Here is a 19860-nt window from a genome sequence, read left to right as displayed (position 1 = left end):
AAGGAATATGGATTGCACTACCCACATGTCCTGTAATGAAAAGTGCAACAATGAAGAAAGATTCATTTCCCCAGTAAAAGTAGATATGGAATGAAAATTTTCCCAGAACTTCTAAGTGGATCTGCACAGAATACATCTGCATACTAAAATAAGTCCAAGTTCAAAACACTAAAAACAGAAATTTTGCAGTGCTTGCAAATTAGTGATCACAGTTTATTACAGATTTTCAAGAAACTTGAAACCACTGTGAGTTGAAAAAATAGTTTTGGAAAACAAATTATCGTGTTGAGGTTAAAGAAAACTGTATCAAACACTGCAAGGTTGTTCACTTTGAATGGACCATCGTAAGCAGTCTGCATAAAGAGAGACTGTGGAGCTGTTATACTTTCCGCTCACCAGGTTCCTGTGGTATTAAGATTCTCTGCAACAAAAGAACTTGGATGCATAACCATTGAATATTATAACAGCAGAATTAGAATCATTCTATGTAAATAAGGATGGAAAAGTTTATTGGGTTAGGATAGAATGTGGTATGAACAAATCAACCCTGGTTAATATGGGTTAATAAAAGAGACTGGATTTTCATCGCTGACAGTCTCAAATATCCTGGCTTCGATGAGGGGCGGTATGTAAGGGGGGAAATCTGAAGATTGCAGAACTATGCTTGGCATGATTAAACTTGGACATCAGGGTGCAGTTGGTAATATTGGTAGATGACCTTCTCACTCAAAGAGGTATGTGGGAGCATTCGGACGCTCAGTGCTGATAGGTTGTAGACATTATCGAGAAGAAAGAACGTGAACGTTGAGGAGGGTCATTGATTACCAAACTAATCCTCACTGTGTTGACTGCGATCCAAATTTCTTCCATAAACTTGCAAATTGAAAATGTGCAAGACAAGTGTAATATACTGCAAACAGATATGCATAGGGAGGGGCATGTTATGTTTCATAGTGTGTGAAACTGCAAATTCTACTTGTTAACGGTTTGATTCCCTTCAGGGGGTAATTGCATTAATCAGACAATTTCATAGTATGTAGACCATGATGCTGAGCTCTATCCCAATCTGAAACAATTCAAAGTTCTTGGCAAAATACAATCCGGTCTATTCCCATAAATCAGCACTTTAGAATTCTCCATTACCAGCTCGAGTTTCGTATTATGTGCACCTAAAGGTGTGACCTAACTGTTTGTTTCAATTCCTGTATTCATTAAACGTAGCCTAAACTTTCATAAAGTTAAATAATCCATTCAGGTTTTTTAATTAGCCACTTACAATCTCGAATTATCAACGGAACATTTGTATAACGGAAATTGTTGCACAACTGTTCTAAGATAACTCATTTCTTTTGAGGAATGAGTCTTATAGTAAACTCACTCAAACCTTCTGCAAATGAATATTAATCGTGACACTTTCACAATGGAAACGCATTTGCATTATGACTCCAGGATCATCACTATCATGTATGTTTATTTAAAAATCATAAATCCAGAAATGCTGTTATTAATCACTAAAACTCTCATTCACACAAACTGACACACACATGCGAGTATTTCACAATCCAAAATCTGACATCAATTACATGTATAAAACACAACTCATATTGCATTTAGTATACCTGCGTTTACGGTGTCTTCCACGTAAAATCCAAACTTTATCCAACTGTGTGGATCACAACTCATTTTCAGAAGCAGTCTTGTCACTTGCAATTTATGATCGACGTTCATCGTCTCTATGAGACTGAATTTATTAAGAGTGACCTTAAAAGTGGCACAGAAGAACATAATTCACAAAGACAATCCACAATCTCTTATACCGTACAGTAGCTTGGAACTGATTTCTTCACACTTCGAGAGAAAGGATTAATCAACGCCCTTCTTTGCAATAGTGTCTTTCTTGGATGATGTGGAAGTTAATGAATAACGTTTAAGTAATCATAAGCATTTGTGATCTTCATTGCATTTGTGCCAAACTACATGGACCGAAGTCAGTTCCTTATGTCAGAAGAATTCCAGCACCTTCCTTTCCTGCTCGTTCCAAGGCTCATTGGATGGAGTAATGCACTTAAATATCAAGCGCTGTATATCTTAGATCATGGTTAATAGGAGTTCATGGCCATCTGTGCTGCTTTTTTTCATTCTGCTTACCCTAACTGAGATTAAATGTGGATATAATTCGAACGGGGTAGCAGACACTGATATTTGGATCTGTGTTAGGGGCGTTTGCTTTATAATCACGATAGACTTTTCTCACTATCAGCTTGTTGTGCGTTAGGCATATGAAGGAAATTATAGATTCTGTTGAATTGGATAGCGACAGCACTCTTCTAACGAGAAAGAGGGGAAAATTGAGCAGAAGGAACATCAGCTTTAATATGACACAATCGTTTGGAAAGAACGAGGCAAAATAAACTTGTCAGAAAAAGTGATACTTGTGCAATAACCACTCAATTACTGTAAATGTGTTCCTGATCGAAAGGCAAAGATCCAGGCTGCTTCCAGAGAGAGAAAAAAAAAAACGAAGATTTTCTTTCCCAGGACTGGAGAATTTTGGAGGAAATTAAAATGCCTGGCAGGATTTGTGGAGAAACAAAGTTAATATTTCACGTGCAATATGACTCTTCTTGAGAATGTTTTCTACATCTTTTCTCCATTTATTTTTAATCTTCACCTTTTCTATTACTAAATAGAAGTGTTAATTATTAACTGCTTAATGATGTTCCTCTATATGATGCAGACTGTTGCATCATCTTCAAAACCATCCATGCCTCTTCAAAAACTGAAGCCGCCCATGTCCAAATGTATCATGAGATGAGCATAATCAAGATGTTGGCAGAAAAGCAGCAAATAGCATTCACACTACATTATTCTGATTATATCCATAAAAGTGTTCTCTATTTGATTGGTGGCCCGAAATTTGAGATCATTGCGGGAGCAAGACTTCACAAAAAGCTCGTTGGGAGATATTTCGACAGGTAATACATAAAAGGAGATTAAATTGGATTGTTCTTTTTTTGACTCAGACAATACTGAGGAGAGATCATTTGGTATTTTCAAGTTTATGATGGGCGTGTCCCTATAATAGGAGAAGGACGTAATTTTAAGGTGAAGGGCAATAGGAATAGAGCAAATGATGGACAAAGATCCCCCGAGGTGATGTGGTTATTGATGGTCTGGGAGATGATGGTTTGGTGGTTGGAGGTGGGGTCATGGTCAAGGGGTCAATGGGAGGAGGTGTCCACGAGCTGGTGTTTAGCCTCAGCAATGTAAAGATTGGTGCGCCCTACTACTACCACGCCTCCCTTGTCTGCCGGTTTGATAGTGAGGTTGTGGTTGGAGCGGAGGGAGTGGAGGGCTTCACGTTGCGAGGGTGCGAGGTTGGAGTGGGTAAGAGGAGTGGTTGACGATGCTCTCCACCACATCTCCTCCACTTCCCGCTCCTCCGCCCTTGAACCACACCCCTCCTCCCGCTCCTCCGCCCTTGAATCGCTACCAGGACAGAACCACACTGGTCCTCGCCTACCACCCCACCAACCTCCAGATACATCGTATCATCCTTCGTCATTTCCGCCAACGCCAATCAGACCCCGCACCACCTCCAATCTCATAGTCCCACAACCCCCCACCGCCCGTTTCTACCTCCTGCCCAAAGTCCACAAACCTGAATGCCCCAGCTGACCCATTGTCTCAGCCTGCTCCTGCCTCACCGACCTCATCTCCGCATACCTCGACACGTTCCGGTCCCCCTTAGTCCAAGAACTCCCCACCTACGTTCGGGACACCACCCATGCCCTCCACCTCCTCCATGATTTTCGCTTCCCTGGCCCCCAACGCCTTATCTTCACCATGGACATCCAGTCTCGAAACACTTCCATCCCTCATCACAAAGGCCTCAAAGCCCTCCGCTTCTTCCTTTCCCACCGACCCAACCAGTACCCTTCCACTGACACCCTCCTTCGACTGACTGAACTGGTCCTCACTCTGAACAACTTCTCTTTCCAATCATCCCACTTCCTCCAACCTAAGGAGTAGCCATCGGCACCCGCATGGGCCCCAGCTATGCCTGCCTCTTCGTTGGATATATGGAACAATCCATCTTCTACAGCCTTACTGGCACCACCTCCCACCTTTTCCTCCGCTACAATGATGACTGTATTGGCGCTACCTCGTGCTCCCACCAGTAGGTTGAACAGTTCATCCACTTTACTAACACCTTCCATCCCGACCTCAAATTTACTTGGACCGTCTCAGACTCCTCCCTCCCCTTCCTAGACCTCTCCAGTTCTATCTCGGGTGACCGAATCAACACGGACAGTAACTATAAACCGACCAACTCCCACAGCTACCTAGATTACACCTCCTCTCACCCTGCCCCCTGTAAAAACGCCATCCCACATTCCCATTTCCCCCATCTCCGCAGCATCTGCTCCCAGGAGGACCCGTTCCAATAATGAACAACCCAGATGGCCTTCTTCCTCAAAGACAGCAATTTCCCCGAGACGTAGTTGACAATGCTCTCCGCCGCATCTCCTCCACTTCCCGCTCCTCTGCCCTTGAACCCCGCCCCTCCAACCGCCATCAGGGCAGAACCCCACTGGTTCTCACCTACCACCCCACTAAACTCCAGATACATTGTATCATCCTTCATCATTTCCGCCACCTCCAAACACCCCATCACCAAGGATATATTTCCCTCCCCACCCCTATCAGTCTTCCAGAGAGACCACTCCCTCTGCGATTCCATCGTCAGATCCACACCCCCCACCAACACAACCTCTACTCCCGGCACCTTCCCCTGCAACTGCAAGAAATGCAAAACTTGCGCCCATACCTCCTTTCTCACTTCCCTCCAAGGCCCCAAGGGATCCTTCCATATCCGTCACAAATTCACCTGCACCTCCACACACATTATTTACTGTATCTGCTGCACCTGATGTGGCCTCCTCTACATTGGGGAGACAGGCTGCCTACATGCGGAACATTTCAGAGAACACCTCTGGGACACCCGGACCAACCAACCCAACCACCCCGTGGCGGAGCACTTTAACTCTCCCTCCCACTCCGCCAAGATCATGCAGGTCCTTGGCCTCCTCCATCGCCAGACTATGGCAACACGACGCCTTGAGGAAGAGTGCCTCATCTTCCGCCTAAGAACCCTCCAACCACAAGGGATGAATGCAGATTTCTCCAGCTTCCTCATTTCCCCTCCCCCACCTTATCTCAGCCCCAACCATTGGACTCTGCACCACCTTCTTGACCTGCAATCTTCTTCCTGATCTCTCCGAGCCCACTTCCTCTCCAGCCTATCACCCTCACCTTAACCTCCTTCCACCTATCGCATTCCCAACGCCCCTCCCCCAAATCCCTCCTCCCTATCTTTTATCTTAGCCTGCTTGGTACACCTTCCTCATTCCTGAAGAAGCGCTTATTCCGGAAACGTCGATTCTCCTGCTCCTTGGATGCTCCCTGACCAGCTGTGCTTTTCTTGCAACACATTTTTCAGCTCTGATCTCCAGCATCTGCAGTCCTCACTTTCTCCCATCGGTGTACAGCCACTGCAACGTTCCTCCGAGCCTCTACACTCTGCAGCATTTTACAATGTATTGTGTAATGACTTCCTTTTATTTAGCTTTCACAAATTCATTGACCCATATTAAATGCCGTTTGCAACAGCTTCTGATACCGGCTTGCTCATTGATATCTTTCTGCAGTTTGCAGATTTCTTCTTCAGTTTCAATTACATGAATTTTTACATGATCTTTAAATGAGTTAATCATGCGCATTACCTTCAAGTCTAAACTATTAACATATATCCAGACACAGAGCGGAAAGTTCTGATACTCATCTGTCTGGAAGCAAATTGGAATTCGACTGACATTCACAAAAAAACACATCTTTACTTTTTTTCCTTCTACCTCTCTGTCATGGTGGATCCAACTTTAGAGTTTTGCACAGATGCCATGAATCGTTTAGAATGTCAGAAACATGCCATTTGGCCCATCAAGTCTACACTGGCCCTGAGAATAGCAAACACGTCCGGAACCATTGTCTCACCCAATCAACTCCGAGTGGAATTCACACGATGTCTAACTTATCTAACTTCCAGGTGTCTGAAAATGGCAGGACAAGTTCCTTTGTCGTGTCCAATTCACCTAACATGCTTATCTTTGGACTCTGAGTGGAAAACCAGAGCTCCCAGAGGAAATCCAGTCAGATACATGGAGGAAATGACTACTTCGCACGGACCACTGCTAAAGGATGCATTCAGAACCTGGGATCCTTGCGCTGCCACTAATTTTGCTTCATCTCGAGACTACCACATTGGACCTTCTCTAATATCTTGGTAAAATTCACATAGAATCGGATAGTATCCGTCTGTCTGACGAAAATCTCATGTTATTCTGGCAAAACAGAAGTCCAACTCCTCTGTTGTCATGGTATTTTATATTTGTTTTCAATGTAAAACTAAATTAAGTGATGTTGGCGTTTGATGCACCCTGGGCAAATCTGACCTCGTGTAATGTGAAGACTGTCAGAGTATTTGATCACAGAGTTTGTTTTAGAGAGCTCACCTCACATAGAAATGCATGGAACAATTTCGCAGCATCATGAACATAAACTGTTTATCTTATGCCTTTATTTGTGTCAATGATAATTAAGAATTGGCATTGACGTCATGCTGATCTGTGCATGAACTGAGCTCTGGTTTTACTCTGTGACTATTCATATAACTTGGGACGCCTGGCTAACGAATGGACATATGAGGAGCTGCTATTTGTCAAGATACATGTTCAAAGCTAAATGAACGATTTTGCAGCAAACAGTCCATTTCTCTTACTCATAGCACCTCTGAATTCCCACATTTTCGCTACAGGGTTTTTTTTCTCCATATAGTTGAATCAGACATCAGGACATTGAACCATCAGAGGGAATTATGCTAATTACACTGAATTGAGTACAAAGTTTTGCACCAAGCCTGCCTGGAAGTATCTGATTTTGTAAAATTGTAATGAATAATTGTCACGAGCAGGAGAGAAACAAATGTTACTATTTTCGTAGCAATAATTAAGATAACTGCCCTTCGCATTTCATGAAGCACCTGGACATAATATGCAAGCAAATAAATAATGTGTACATTGGTGGTTGCTTGAGGATACACTTTCATACATGTCTAGATAATTATCTGTGCTTAATTGAACTGTATCAACTGAAACATTTAACTGTTTGCAAACAGGAAAATATCAGAACAGTATTGCTAATGTACTGAAATTTTGTTGGAATTACTGCTACTCTGAATACATTTTGTCATTTTCAAAATTTTCTGATTTCAATGTTTTTTATTCACACTCCTTGAACATGAAGAAGCACTTATCGGGAGTATTATCTATTTTGATTTGTCCTGTGATAATGTTGCTCGTTAATGAGGATATTCAGTCCTGCTTTTTTGAGAGTGTTCTTAAAGGCAGAGGTGGCAAAAATGTCTAAACTGGCTAAGTTAATAATGGCTAATAATGCTGCCTAATTCAACAATCAGAAAAGGCGTTCAGTTTCTTTTTCAAAACACTGATGCAATGAAAGTGGAGTGGACATTTCTCCCAGTTCAGAGCATTTTTCTTGTTTTGGGTTGGTTTTAACTGGGGAATAAAAATAAACTGCTCCAGGCTGATCGCCTCTCTCTCTCTCCCTGTCTGACATCTCTCCCCCACAAGAAACTGTTTCGAATTTGCCTTTTCGTCAAGTGGTGTGTTTATGGGATGCTGCAGGAAATCGGAACAGGCTGTTGTTAAGTTGCATTTTGGTGTCAGACGGTTTTTCAAAAAGTTATGTTTTCCTAAATTCTGTATTCATTTGTTCGGTGTAAATAAAACTTGCTTTGTTTAAAACCAAGTGATTTGGCAAACTGCATGGGTCCTTCGCCTTACATTTGCTTAAAACCACTAGAAAAGTTACGTTCTGGGCTCCCTTCTTAAAATGTTTTCGAGGGCCTGCCCTTTTCCATAACAGCTTGGAGGCTCTTTGCGGTATTTGTTGAGGTCTGGTCTAGTCCATAACAATAGTTTATGCTGTTGTCCTCATGATTTTTCGTCACACGTGCAAGGAATTTGCTCTTATTATTATAATTAATCAATTGACATTAAGAGGCAGCTTTGGTGATAAAGCCGGCTAAGAGTGAATTTTACAAAGCCCAAGTCATCTTCCTGAGAAATGTTATTGATCATTATTAGTGGCCCAGCTGAATGCAAAAAAACAGCTAATTGGGGAGTTCCCATAATATCGACAAAAAAATTACTGAGCTCCGATTCCAGGGATTGAGTGAATTTTACTGAAATTCGATGAAGTTTTAAACTTATGGCTTCTCCACTCACTAAATTGCTCAATAAAGGCAAGGCGTTTCAGTAGAGACCGTTTTGTAAGAAGGCATTGGACAGACTGAAAGATTTGTTAATCATTGCCCCTAGTGTTAGTCAGACCTATTTATGCAAAGCCATTCAAGTTGTCGATCGAAGTGAGTGATGTGAGTTTCGACACTGTGCTTTTTCAGAAAGTAGACAAACAGAAATAACTCTTGGTTACGTCTACAGGAAAACGGACATACATTAGCAGAAATAGTCGACCATTGAGAACAGGACTTTGAGCTTGGTGTTAGTGTTACAAAATTTTAATATTATGTTACCATTTATGTATCTGAGACAATCATATACACTGATGATAACCCATTGGCGTTTGTGGAGAAACGTATGGAAAAAAAAATCCAAAGGTTTTAGATGAAGCTTGTTTTTTTAAACTATTCACTTTTTTAAAATGTGCATGTGACAGGATGAGAAAACGTGATTGCTTATGCATTTTAGAGACTTGGATGAGAAATGGAGGTGTAGAGTCGCAAGAGTAAATGGGCTAAATTAGAATGCAGTCATTCATGTTGACTTGGTGAAAATCAATATAATGCATATGTACAAAGTTGCAGTGAACTAACACGTTCAGATTAAGAGGTTTTGAAATAAAGTTATCTTTGGACAGTTTTGATACTCATTTCTTTATGGGAGAAGGGTGATTATGTTTCTCCTTCAACAAGGGTATTTGGTAGTGGTTTCTAATTCGAACGTTGTCGTAAATGCAGAGTTGCCAAAATGTCTCAAGTGACTACTTTAATAATCTATACCAGATGCTGCCAAAGTCAACAATTAGAAAGGCCTTTCAGTTTTGTTTTTAAAACACTGGTGCAATGAGAGTGGAGTAACTATTCCCGCAGTTCAGTGTTTTTTTTTAGTTTTGTGTTAAATTAGCTATCGACCAAAGAACAAGTTTCATGCTGATCGTCTCTCTCGCTGACATCTTTATCATGTAAGCGCCTGCGTTTGAATTTAAGTTTTTGCCAAGTGGTGAGTTTATGGGATTTTTCAGGAAATTGGAACAACCCTTTGCTAAGTTACGTTTTTGTGTTTTTATAGTTTCAAAAAGTGATGTTATTCTAGACCTTGTGTTCTTTTGTTCATGTGAAAATAAATTGCGTTTTGTTTAAAACCAATTGGTTTGACCAGCTGTGTCACTCCTGAAATATTCGTGTTTCATTTGCTTAAAGCAATTAGAAATGTTAGGTTCTGTGTTACTTTTTTAAAAAGGAGTTCGTCCCTTGACCATTACAGTCTATATAAAGGATGTGGATATTAATTTGTTAACTTCTCAAACTGATTAGCAATTGACAGACAATTAAGTGTCTCAGAGTTCTAGAGGTTAAACCATGATGATCTTTGCAATTTACTTAGTAATAAAAGTTCCCTTTAGAACAAGAGACTATTAATCGAACAGGGTATTTATTAAGTGCTGAGTATTGCTGTTCGATTAATTATAATAAAATGAATACTGCCCGACGTCGAAAAATAAAACCACTTCAATATCTGTGTTGTTAAAATTGTCGATCTGATTACTTAACATTCAAATTACATTGGATTCTGCAGTATGTATAGCACAGCAACAGACCAATCAAACAATTGAGTTAGCAGAATCCAGAAAACACCTGGATGAATACAGGAATTGGGTGGCATACAGGGAGACAGATATTTTAATTAAAGACAATTTTTTTGTGAAAGTGCAAAAAATATCTGTGTACGTTTGGAGGTCTGAAAGATGAATTGTTCTGTTGTATAGTTCTTTGACCTCTTTGTTCTTTGAGTTCTATTAGGATTCATGCTTCACTCAAGTCTTTCCCGGTGCCTATTTACCTAAAATTGTGAAAATCAAGTTCTTTTTCTCTCTAATCCGTGGCCTTAATACGTTTCTCCATAAATAAACCCGCGGTACTGACTTTCACTGTTTGAATTTGAAGTGAAATCAATCTTCTTACCATTTATTAAGACAGACATTTTCTTGGAAGTTCTGTCTAATTTAACGACTTTGTCAGAATATCTATCTTTTTCGCTTTGTGTCTTTATTTTAAAATATTTTATAATTACCTCCATTACTTCTAATTATTCTTCTCTATGTTCTGGAATACATAATTGTACGACTTGCATTTGTTGATTTATGGCACTTAACGTAATCATTTGCAAAATTGCATTAATGTTTTACTGATTTGTAAATATATGGCTTTGAACAAATTATACTTTTATTCTTTTCACAATTAGTCTACACTTGCTATTTTGAGAGTATAAAAATTTTAACAGATGCATTGAATTCTTATCTCACAGCTTAAATCTGCTCCACACAATTATCTAAATCTTTCTCACATGCTTTCCCCATTCCTCTTTCAATCTGTAAATTCCCAAATATTTTTTCATTGGCCTCCAGCTGTCCGACAACATGGTGAAAAAACCTTCCTGAGTTCGACACCAGATTTGTTTTCTTTTTATGTATCTGCAATGACTGCCTTCAATTATAACTCAGACCCCATCGAATCTTGTCTGCAAAGTAGGGAAAATCTTGGAGCAGTTTAGCTGTTTGAAGCATCATTATCTGTCTTCAACCTGCAGTTGGAATGATCAGATCTGTTTGATCTGAATTTAACTGAGAATTTTATGTAAACATAAGAGCTGGAGTAGTTCAATCAGACCATTAATCTGGCTAGGCAATTCAATACAATCACGCTGATTAGCATATCGATGGCTTTTAAACTCAACATTCCTGTGACAGTCAGCATGGCTTTGCGCATGGCTGGTCATGTCTTACTAATTTGATTGAATTTTTCGAGGAGCTGACAATGGTATTCGATGAGGGTTGAGCAGTGGGTGTTGTCGGCTTGGATTTTAGTAAGGCTTTCAACAAGGCCTTCATGGTAGGCTCATCCATAAGATGACACGGTGACTTGGTTGCTTGGATTCAGAATTGCCTTGCCCATAGAAACAGATGGTAGTGGTGGAAAGGTGTTGACCTAGCTGGAGGTCCACGACTAGTGGTGTTCCCCGGGGATGTATCCTTGGACCTTTGTGGAGACATGCTGACATCCACCGGTTTCCACAGAATATACCTGTATGACATTTACTGCTCTATCCTGTGACGTAAAGTAATGAGGTAATTTATATTTTTACCCTTTAATGAATTCATTGATTTCTGCTTATGATTAAGTTCTAATAAACTGAAATAACGTTATGTTAACTCAAACTGAAATTTGCCATTTAGAGAAAAATGTCATCAAACCGAGCATTATTGCGATTATATCACACTTTGAATGTATTTGTAATACTCCAAGCACAAACATAGAAGCTTCACGTTCTTACTGCTGCCTACACATTACCGTTCATTTCTAGTTTGTGGATTGTGTCTGGCAGCTCAACAATGCAGAAAAATGAAGCACCTGTTCCCACTTCCTCAACCAACTGTATCTTCCATGTGTTTCACATTCGTAGCGATATGCATTATCAGCTTGTTGCTCACATGTAGTCTCTTCTCAGTATGTGTCCTTCTTAATGAGAATCTATACTTCATTTCATTGAGGCGTTTTGGACAAACCTCGTAGTCTAAATATTGTTGCTTTATTTGTTGCCTCCGCTGATTTTCTTCTCAAATGACGTTGAATGTTGTTGTCAATCAGAATTTCCTGCTTGTAAAATCATGTTGATATTTGCTGATCAAGCTATGGTGCATTTTCTAACTTCCGGTGGTGGACCATTCCATAATCTATGAAACCAACGAAAAATCAGAAAAGAACTCTCAATATCTCTGAAATTATCAGTGTCTGAATTTGCAATGTGTGACATTAAGTTCTGATTGTTCTTAAAACAAGGTATTACTCTCTTAAACGTTCTCATACTACCTGACGATAAACTTTGCCCCCTTTATACCAACATTTTGTCCTCCATTTGAGGTAGGATGGATATCCTTCTTTGAAAGCGAGGCAAAAGGTTTTTTTTTCAATGTATCTGTTATTTATTCCTTCCCCGGATTACTCTATCCTTTCCTTAATTCAAAGGTTAAAAAGTTTGCTTTAGCTTCTTTTTGGTTTTATTGTCTGCCATTTAATCCAATACTACTGGGGATTTTGCAACCACTGGTGATTGCCACAAAAAGCAAACATGTCAATAATGTACACTAGGGAAGAAAATGTATCATCGTTACCAGATCTGGACTGCTCCCCAAGACCAATGGGAATATTGTTGAATCTTATCAATTCTCCGTAAAATCAGAACAAACTACATCGTTCTCCAGCAATTAGTCACCGGAAATAAATAATGGTATTGTTAGCAATCGTAGGCAGACGTGGGTGCTGCAGATGCTGGAGATTAGAGTGGTGCAGGAAAATCAAAATTTCGGGCAAAAGCCCTTCATCAGGAATGACCCGAAATGACGATTTTCCTGCTCCTCGGATGCTGGATGACCTGCTATGCTTTTCCAGCACCACTCTAATCTTGTCAGCGATACCCACACCCACGATATCTATTTCACATATAAAAATAATTGATCTACTGAACTTGCTTGACAATGATGAAATAACCGAGTAGACATGAAATGCAGAGATAGTTTGATTGTGGTTAAATAAATTCACAATTCCTTTCAAGTTGAAGGACATATTTTACTTTGTCACCTGATGTCTCCGAAATAAATGGAGTTTAGTGTTTTGCAAGCCAGTCTTAATGTTCGATTTCTATTAGTCCCATCACTCAAGTGTTACAAAATATTATTCTTTAATTAACCGTGCATACACTGGTGCAAAAAAGCAAATCTTAATTAATTTCTTACCGGATGAAAAAAGTACTGCTGTGTAAATGTATTCAATTGTCATAGTTTTTTTTAAATCGAAAGTGCTTTCCTGTACAATTCAATCTCCTTCCCTTAGCGTGCTGTCAAATGTGAGCTTTATTTGAGGTTCCATTCTTTAAATGTGGAAGTTGGTGATTATTTCTTACTCATGAGTCAGAGTCCAGGAACGTGTGAATTATGCTGACTTTGTGCCTCTCACGTTGGTGAAGGAGTCACAGAGACAGGAAGATAGGAGCCTTAACATCAAGTTTTGATAATACAGGCACTAATCCAAGGGCAATGTCTAAGAACTTTACTGCTCAACTAATTATAGATAAATGTTTCCTCAGTTTTCTCAGTTCAGCCATTGTATTCGTTAACATACTTGCACTATCTTCAGTAATCAATGCACTATATATTTCTAAAATGAGGCCACCATTATTACAGTCACCAAGTGTTATTTAAACAAGATCTGTATTAGTTTCCTACCAGCTTTTTGACTCTTTTCATTCATTTCAGGTTTATTCCTTTCGAGATGAATTGTGTTTCACAATCGTTTTCCTGGTCCTCTTGTCCCTGCTTCTCGTTAAAGTGGTCTGTGAGTTTCTATTCTGAACATGTCTCTCTTCTTCCATCAGACTGTGTGTCCAAGAGACGATGTTGGATGTTAATACTTCTGTCCAAAAGAAAACGGGACTACATTATCAAAATAGAAATAAGTTCATCAATTACAATTCTATTGTTTAACTGTTTCTGTACTGAGGAGATTGTGATATCAAGGCAATTGAAAGGCTGGGTTCCAGTGGAGACGGCTTGTGCTTCGCTGAATGTTTACATTTTTAATTTGGGTCTTTATGTAGGAGAATGTGGAAGGCAAAGCAAACTCTATGAAAGAGATTCCATGATTTTTGCCTAAATATACAGCTGCTTATCAAAATCTTGAAGGAATTCAGAAATAGAGGATCACTGAGATACAGAGGGATTGTAGGATCTCGAGGAATTTGCAAAGGTAGCGAATATTATCGCATCTGAAGATGGGTAACAGAGGTGAGGAAGGTTGTATGCTGGACAACGGTACACAATGATCGTGAAGTAAGTGACATTCTAGCTGACAGGAGGATACAGAGCCAGAGACCTTTTTTGTGAGGTGTTGAGGGAACGTAAGGAAAAGGGGAAGCCTTTGCAGCAAAATACTTTAATGAAGTATGGAGGTTACAGGCATGGAGGGCTTTGGATATCTCGTCATTAATTGTGGAACCACAGGGTAACTGGACTGGGATTTCTGTTCTGAGGAAGGAACATTCCATCGAAAACGTTAACTGTAATTTATTTTCCACAGTTGCTGCCAGACCTTGACCAGAAATGTCTTTTTTTAGTTGGAAATGCTATGGTTTCGTTTCCCGTCCTACCCCTCAGTGATGAGCATGAATCTCTTGCCTAACCATCTCAATGCACACGTCCTCACTCCTCTTAGCGAACAATCACATATGTGCAATAATTCCTGGTATTAATCTTTTGGAAATCTGGGCATCAGCTGTTTTGTTGTTGTTAATGAATTGAAGAAACAATGCAATTCGATATTTTACTGCATTTTGAACTCCTCGCTGAATTTGTACTAAGTCACCCATTATTAAATATATCTGTACAGCAGGTAAATTCTGCCAGCACGATAATAATTTGGCGAAATGTATGTAGAGAACCATTGATCTTCACTTAGTATTGCTTCCTACAATGTTGTAATAGAAGAAATGCATAGTGTACAAAATCCGCAGAATTTTGAAGTTACCAGATAAGGGAATGAGGACAATCACTGACTTATTTTTTACACTCGATCCCTGTGTCGCTGAGATTATTTCCTTCACCTGACTTGACTAATCACTGACAGTCAGAGCGACTAACAAAAACAAAGATAAACAGGGTTTTAACCCTACTGCCCTATTCCCCCAGTCTAGAAACTTCCATCATACGTTTGAGACGCCACCCATGTTCTCCACCTCCTCCAAGACTTCCGTTTCCCCGGCCCCCAACGCCTCATCTAATCACTCTACACCTCCATCCACCATGACCAGGGCCTCCAAGCCCTCCGTTTCTTCTACTCCCGATGTACCCAACTGTACCCTTCCACTGATACTCTCATTCATTTGGCTTAACTGGTCCTCACCCTTAACAATGTTTCCTTCGAACCCGCCACTTCCTCCAGACCAAAGAAGTAACCATGGGCACCTGTATGAGCCCCAACTATGTCTGTCTCTTTGTCGGCAAAGTAGAGCAGCCCATCTTATGTAGTTACACCCACACTACTCCCCATCTCTTCCTCTGAAACATTGATGACTGCATTGGTGCCATGTCATGCTCCCGCGAGGAGGTTGAGAAGTTCATCAAATTCAACAACACATTCCACCCGATCTTAAATTCACCTGGACAATCTCTGACACTCTGTCTCCTTCCTGGACCTCTTAATTTCCATTAATGATGACCGACATGACACTAACATTTTTACAAACCCACCGACTCCCACTGCTACCTGGACTGCACCTCTTCCCACCCTATCTCCAGCAGAAATGCTATCTCGTATTCGCAATTCCTCCCAGGACGACCTGTTGCACCACAGAACACATCAGATGGCCTCCTTCATTAAAGACCGCAATTTCCTTTCTACATGATTGAAGTTGCCCTCCAACGCATGCATCCACATCCTGCACCTCCACCCTCAAGGCTCTCCAATCGTAGCAAGGCCAGAACCCACTGGTCCTCACCTTCCACCCTAACAACCTTCGTATAAATCATATCATCTGCCGACATTTCCACCACCTCCAAAAGGACCCCACCACCAGGGATATATTTCCCTCCCCACCTCTTTCTGCTTTCCGTAAAGATCGTTCCCTCTGTGACTATTTCGTCCGGACCACGACCACCAACAACCCACCCTCCCCTCCTCGCACCTTCTCTGCCACCGCAGGTCTGGAAAATATGCACACACACCTCCTCCCTCACCTCCATCCAAGGCCCAAAAGGAGCCTTCGACATCCATCAATGTTTCACCTGCACATCCACCAATGTCATTTATTTTATCCGTTGCTCCCGATGTGGTCTCTTCTACATTGGGGCGACTGGACGCCTTCTCGCAGAGTGCTTTAGGGAAAGTCGACGCCAATCAACTCCACCACACCGTGGCCCAACATTTCAACTCCCCCGCCCACTCTGCTGAGGACATGCAGGTCCTGGGCCTCCTCCACCGCCACTCACTCACCACCCGACGCCTGGAGGAAGAACGCCTCATCATCCGCCTTGGAACACTTCAACCTCAGGGCATCAATGTGGATTCCAATAGTTTTCTAATTTCCCCTCCCCACCTCACCTCAGTTCCAACTTGCCAGTTCAGCACCATCCTCATAACCTGTCTACCTGCCAATCTTCCTTCCCACCTAACCGCTCAATCCTCCTTTCTGAACTATCACCATCATCCCCACCCACATTCACCCATTCATTGTACTCTTTGAGACCCTCCCCCACCTTCCTCTCTGGCCTCTCATCTTCAACCCCACCCCATCCACCTATTGTAGTCTATGCTACCTTCTCCCCAGCCCCGCCCCTTTCCGTTTTTATCTCCACCCTGGAGGCTCCCTGCCTTCATTCCTCACGAAGGGCTTTTGCCCAAAACGTCGATTTTCCTGCTCCTCAGATGCTGCCTGACCTGCTGTGCTTTTCCAGCACCACTCGAATCTAGACTCTGATTGGCAGCAACTGCAGTACTCACTTTTGCCAGGGTTTAAACCCTATCAAACCAGCGAAACTCCACCCATCATGATCAGAATAACAGTTTGGTTTTTCATTGCTGAAACGGGACACTTTCTCAATTATCTTACCAGTTTCACATATTATTGGAAATGGATGTTTTTGAAACATAGGAACATGCAGTTTATTGTGGAGCTTCAGCTGCTGTTTTCTCCATCGAGTATTTTATTTTCAGCCTCGGTAACCAAATAGCCATAAATTGATAAAGAGGGAAAATAATGGTGAACCAGACAGAACATTCCGAGGTTGCATAAAATGGGCTTTGATAATACAACTCACAGCACACATTCCCAGGAAAGACGAAGGGGAAAATATCAAATGGTCCTTAATACTAAAAACTCAGTGAATATACATGGCTGACCTCGGTTACCATGACCATCTGAGAGTGAATCGGGCATGACGACAGACCACATTTTCTTCAGAATAGGATCCAATTCGCCTCAAATTGTTTGTAAAATGCAGAACAGAAAGGATACCAGATGTTATAGATACCTGCTCTCTTTGTTAGCTTCAAAGCATTACAGATAGATATGTTAGTTCCATAGTAGATAGATACATTTTGAAATGTGGTTGGGATATGGTTTCAGAGGATACAAATGAACAAGAATTTCGAATTTGATATCATTCATCTCATTTCATGGTGTAATGAAATCGCAGCATTGCATGAAAAAAGAAACACATTCATGAGAGGCAGTTTGGGAATTTAAATAATTAAATACTGATGAAAAACTTTCGCTTTATATAATTTTCTGCTTTATTTCTGTTTTTTCCACTCTATTTGATACAGTTCTCTTTGAATATGGACCAAGGACTGATCATTCAAAAGTTTTCCACCTAGCATGTTCAGAATGAGAGATGCACCCGGGTTGTTATAAAGAATTCATAAGATCCTCTGGAGTTGAAGTCCTTCCCAAGGAACAGCGATTGATCAGAGGCGTATTGGAATCACATCTCGCACATACCTGATGAAATAGTTGGATTTGCAATGCTCAGGCTGATTTTTGGTAACAGAATCACAGGGGTGGTCTTTTCGCATTTGACCTTTAAGGAGAAGGCCAGAATTGTTTTGATAGCCAACATCTTCTCCATTGTTTGATGCTTCAAATACAAGTGTTTGAAGGTAAGAAGTTGGAATACTTGTGAACAGACATCTACCCCTCGCCCCCAAATATACAAGACCAAACAGACCAGCAAACAGCATTTGCTGTGTTTACGAAAGAAATGTATTTGTATGAGAATACGAAGTTGATGCGAGAGTTGTTGAATGTGACACAGATGTAGCATGTTTGGGCTTTAAGACTGGTGAGTTGGAAGTTGTAAACAAGAGGATACTATGATGGTTCTTGCTGGGATGTGAAATAGTGTTGTCACGGACTGATGTGGGGTTTGTTGAGAGAGAAATTAACTACAGTGGAATGGAATCTTTATCATGAGGAGCACGGAAATATTTCCATGTCGAATGTCACCAGGATAGATGATGTGGAGAAAATCCGTCCTGGGAAGTAGTTTGTCATTTGTCAGTGTGTTAGCATTAGAAGTCAAGAGGCTCCTATAGATATTTTGCTGTGATAGCAATTGCCAGAAACTGTGTCTCAGAAGCACAGGTAGGAAAGGGATTTATCTGGTGAAATAACTCCATAGATGTCGGGATCCAGTCACAAGTCACCCTTTAATCACATATGTGCATAGTACTTCACAGTGGAACGGCTTCCACATAATCAGCTCTCAGAGTGAATAGAACCATTGTTACTCCTGTTTGTATCTGCCAGCTAAAATTTGCTTCTTGCAACAGATTAATATTCGCAGTCAAAGAAGTCCTGAAGAAGGGCTTATGCCCGAAACGTCGATTCTCCTGTTCCCTGGATGCTGCCTGACCTGCTGCGCTTTTCCAGCAACACATTTCCAGCTCTGATCTCCAGCATCTGCAGACCTCACTTTCTCGTCAAAGAAGTCATGTACTGGCTGACCTCATAACAATCACTGCATCACTCCCTCTGTATGTCCAGGACGACTGCTCTTTTTCTTGCAGTCTTTCCTGGACGTTTTCGCACTGGGTCCAGTACCTCTGGTTCAGCTTTGAATTCTGGTTGTGTCTACTTGAAGTAGCCCGCCTCTTGTGCCGGTAGCATCTTGGAAGAAATTCATCCTGTTCTTCAGGTGGTAAAGACATTGAGGTTGTGGCAACCGTCGTTTTCACCTGGGACTCAAATGTTACTTTGTTCATAGATGGAGGGAGAGATTCCGCGCATTCTGAAGCATTTTTGGCTCTTCTGACGGGTACGATATGTGTGTGAACTCCGTATTTATTTGAGAGACCGTGAAAGTTTTGGCATTCTGTGATACTGTATTTTACTCTACTTTTATATTATTTTATTTGTTTTCCTATTGGATGAGTTTGCTAGTGGCTGAGTCAAAATTGCTTATCTGCATCGTTTTACCATCCGTCTTGAACCACTACAGTTTATATGGTCTAAGTAGATCCACAAAACATTAAGGTATTTCCAAGATTTCGATCTAGTGATACTGAAAAGAAATGCTGCGAACATTGCTTGCCTGCCAAGTGGTGAACGTTCAGCAGAAACTCAACCCTTAATTTCATTACATTACCTAAAATATTCTGAATAACTCAGTCGATTTGTGCCATTATGTCAACTAAAACTAACTTTATTTGTATCTGATAAAATCCTTTAATGATTGTCCCTCAATCTGTCACAGTGGAATGAACTTAGTATGTATCATTAACCGAAGTGTAAGAAGCCAATTCGATTTTATCGTCAGAAGACTGAACCTCATATTCTATGGAACTGATAGTATTGTGATTAAAACTATGCACAGGTTAATAAGTGGTTCACTATTAGTTTCTGAAACATCCGATTACCTCTGTTTTTTTCCTGC

Source organism: Chiloscyllium plagiosum, unplaced genomic scaffold, assembly GCF_037043375.1.
Source record: "Chiloscyllium plagiosum isolate Xiang-an unplaced genomic scaffold, Cpla_swu_hap1 HiC_scaffold_35, whole genome shotgun sequence".
Lineage (NCBI taxonomy): Eukaryota > Metazoa > Chordata > Chondrichthyes > Orectolobiformes > Hemiscylliidae > Chiloscyllium > Chiloscyllium plagiosum.
The sequence above is the reverse complement of the archived record's forward strand: the minus strand, read 5'-3'. Positions refer to the sequence as shown.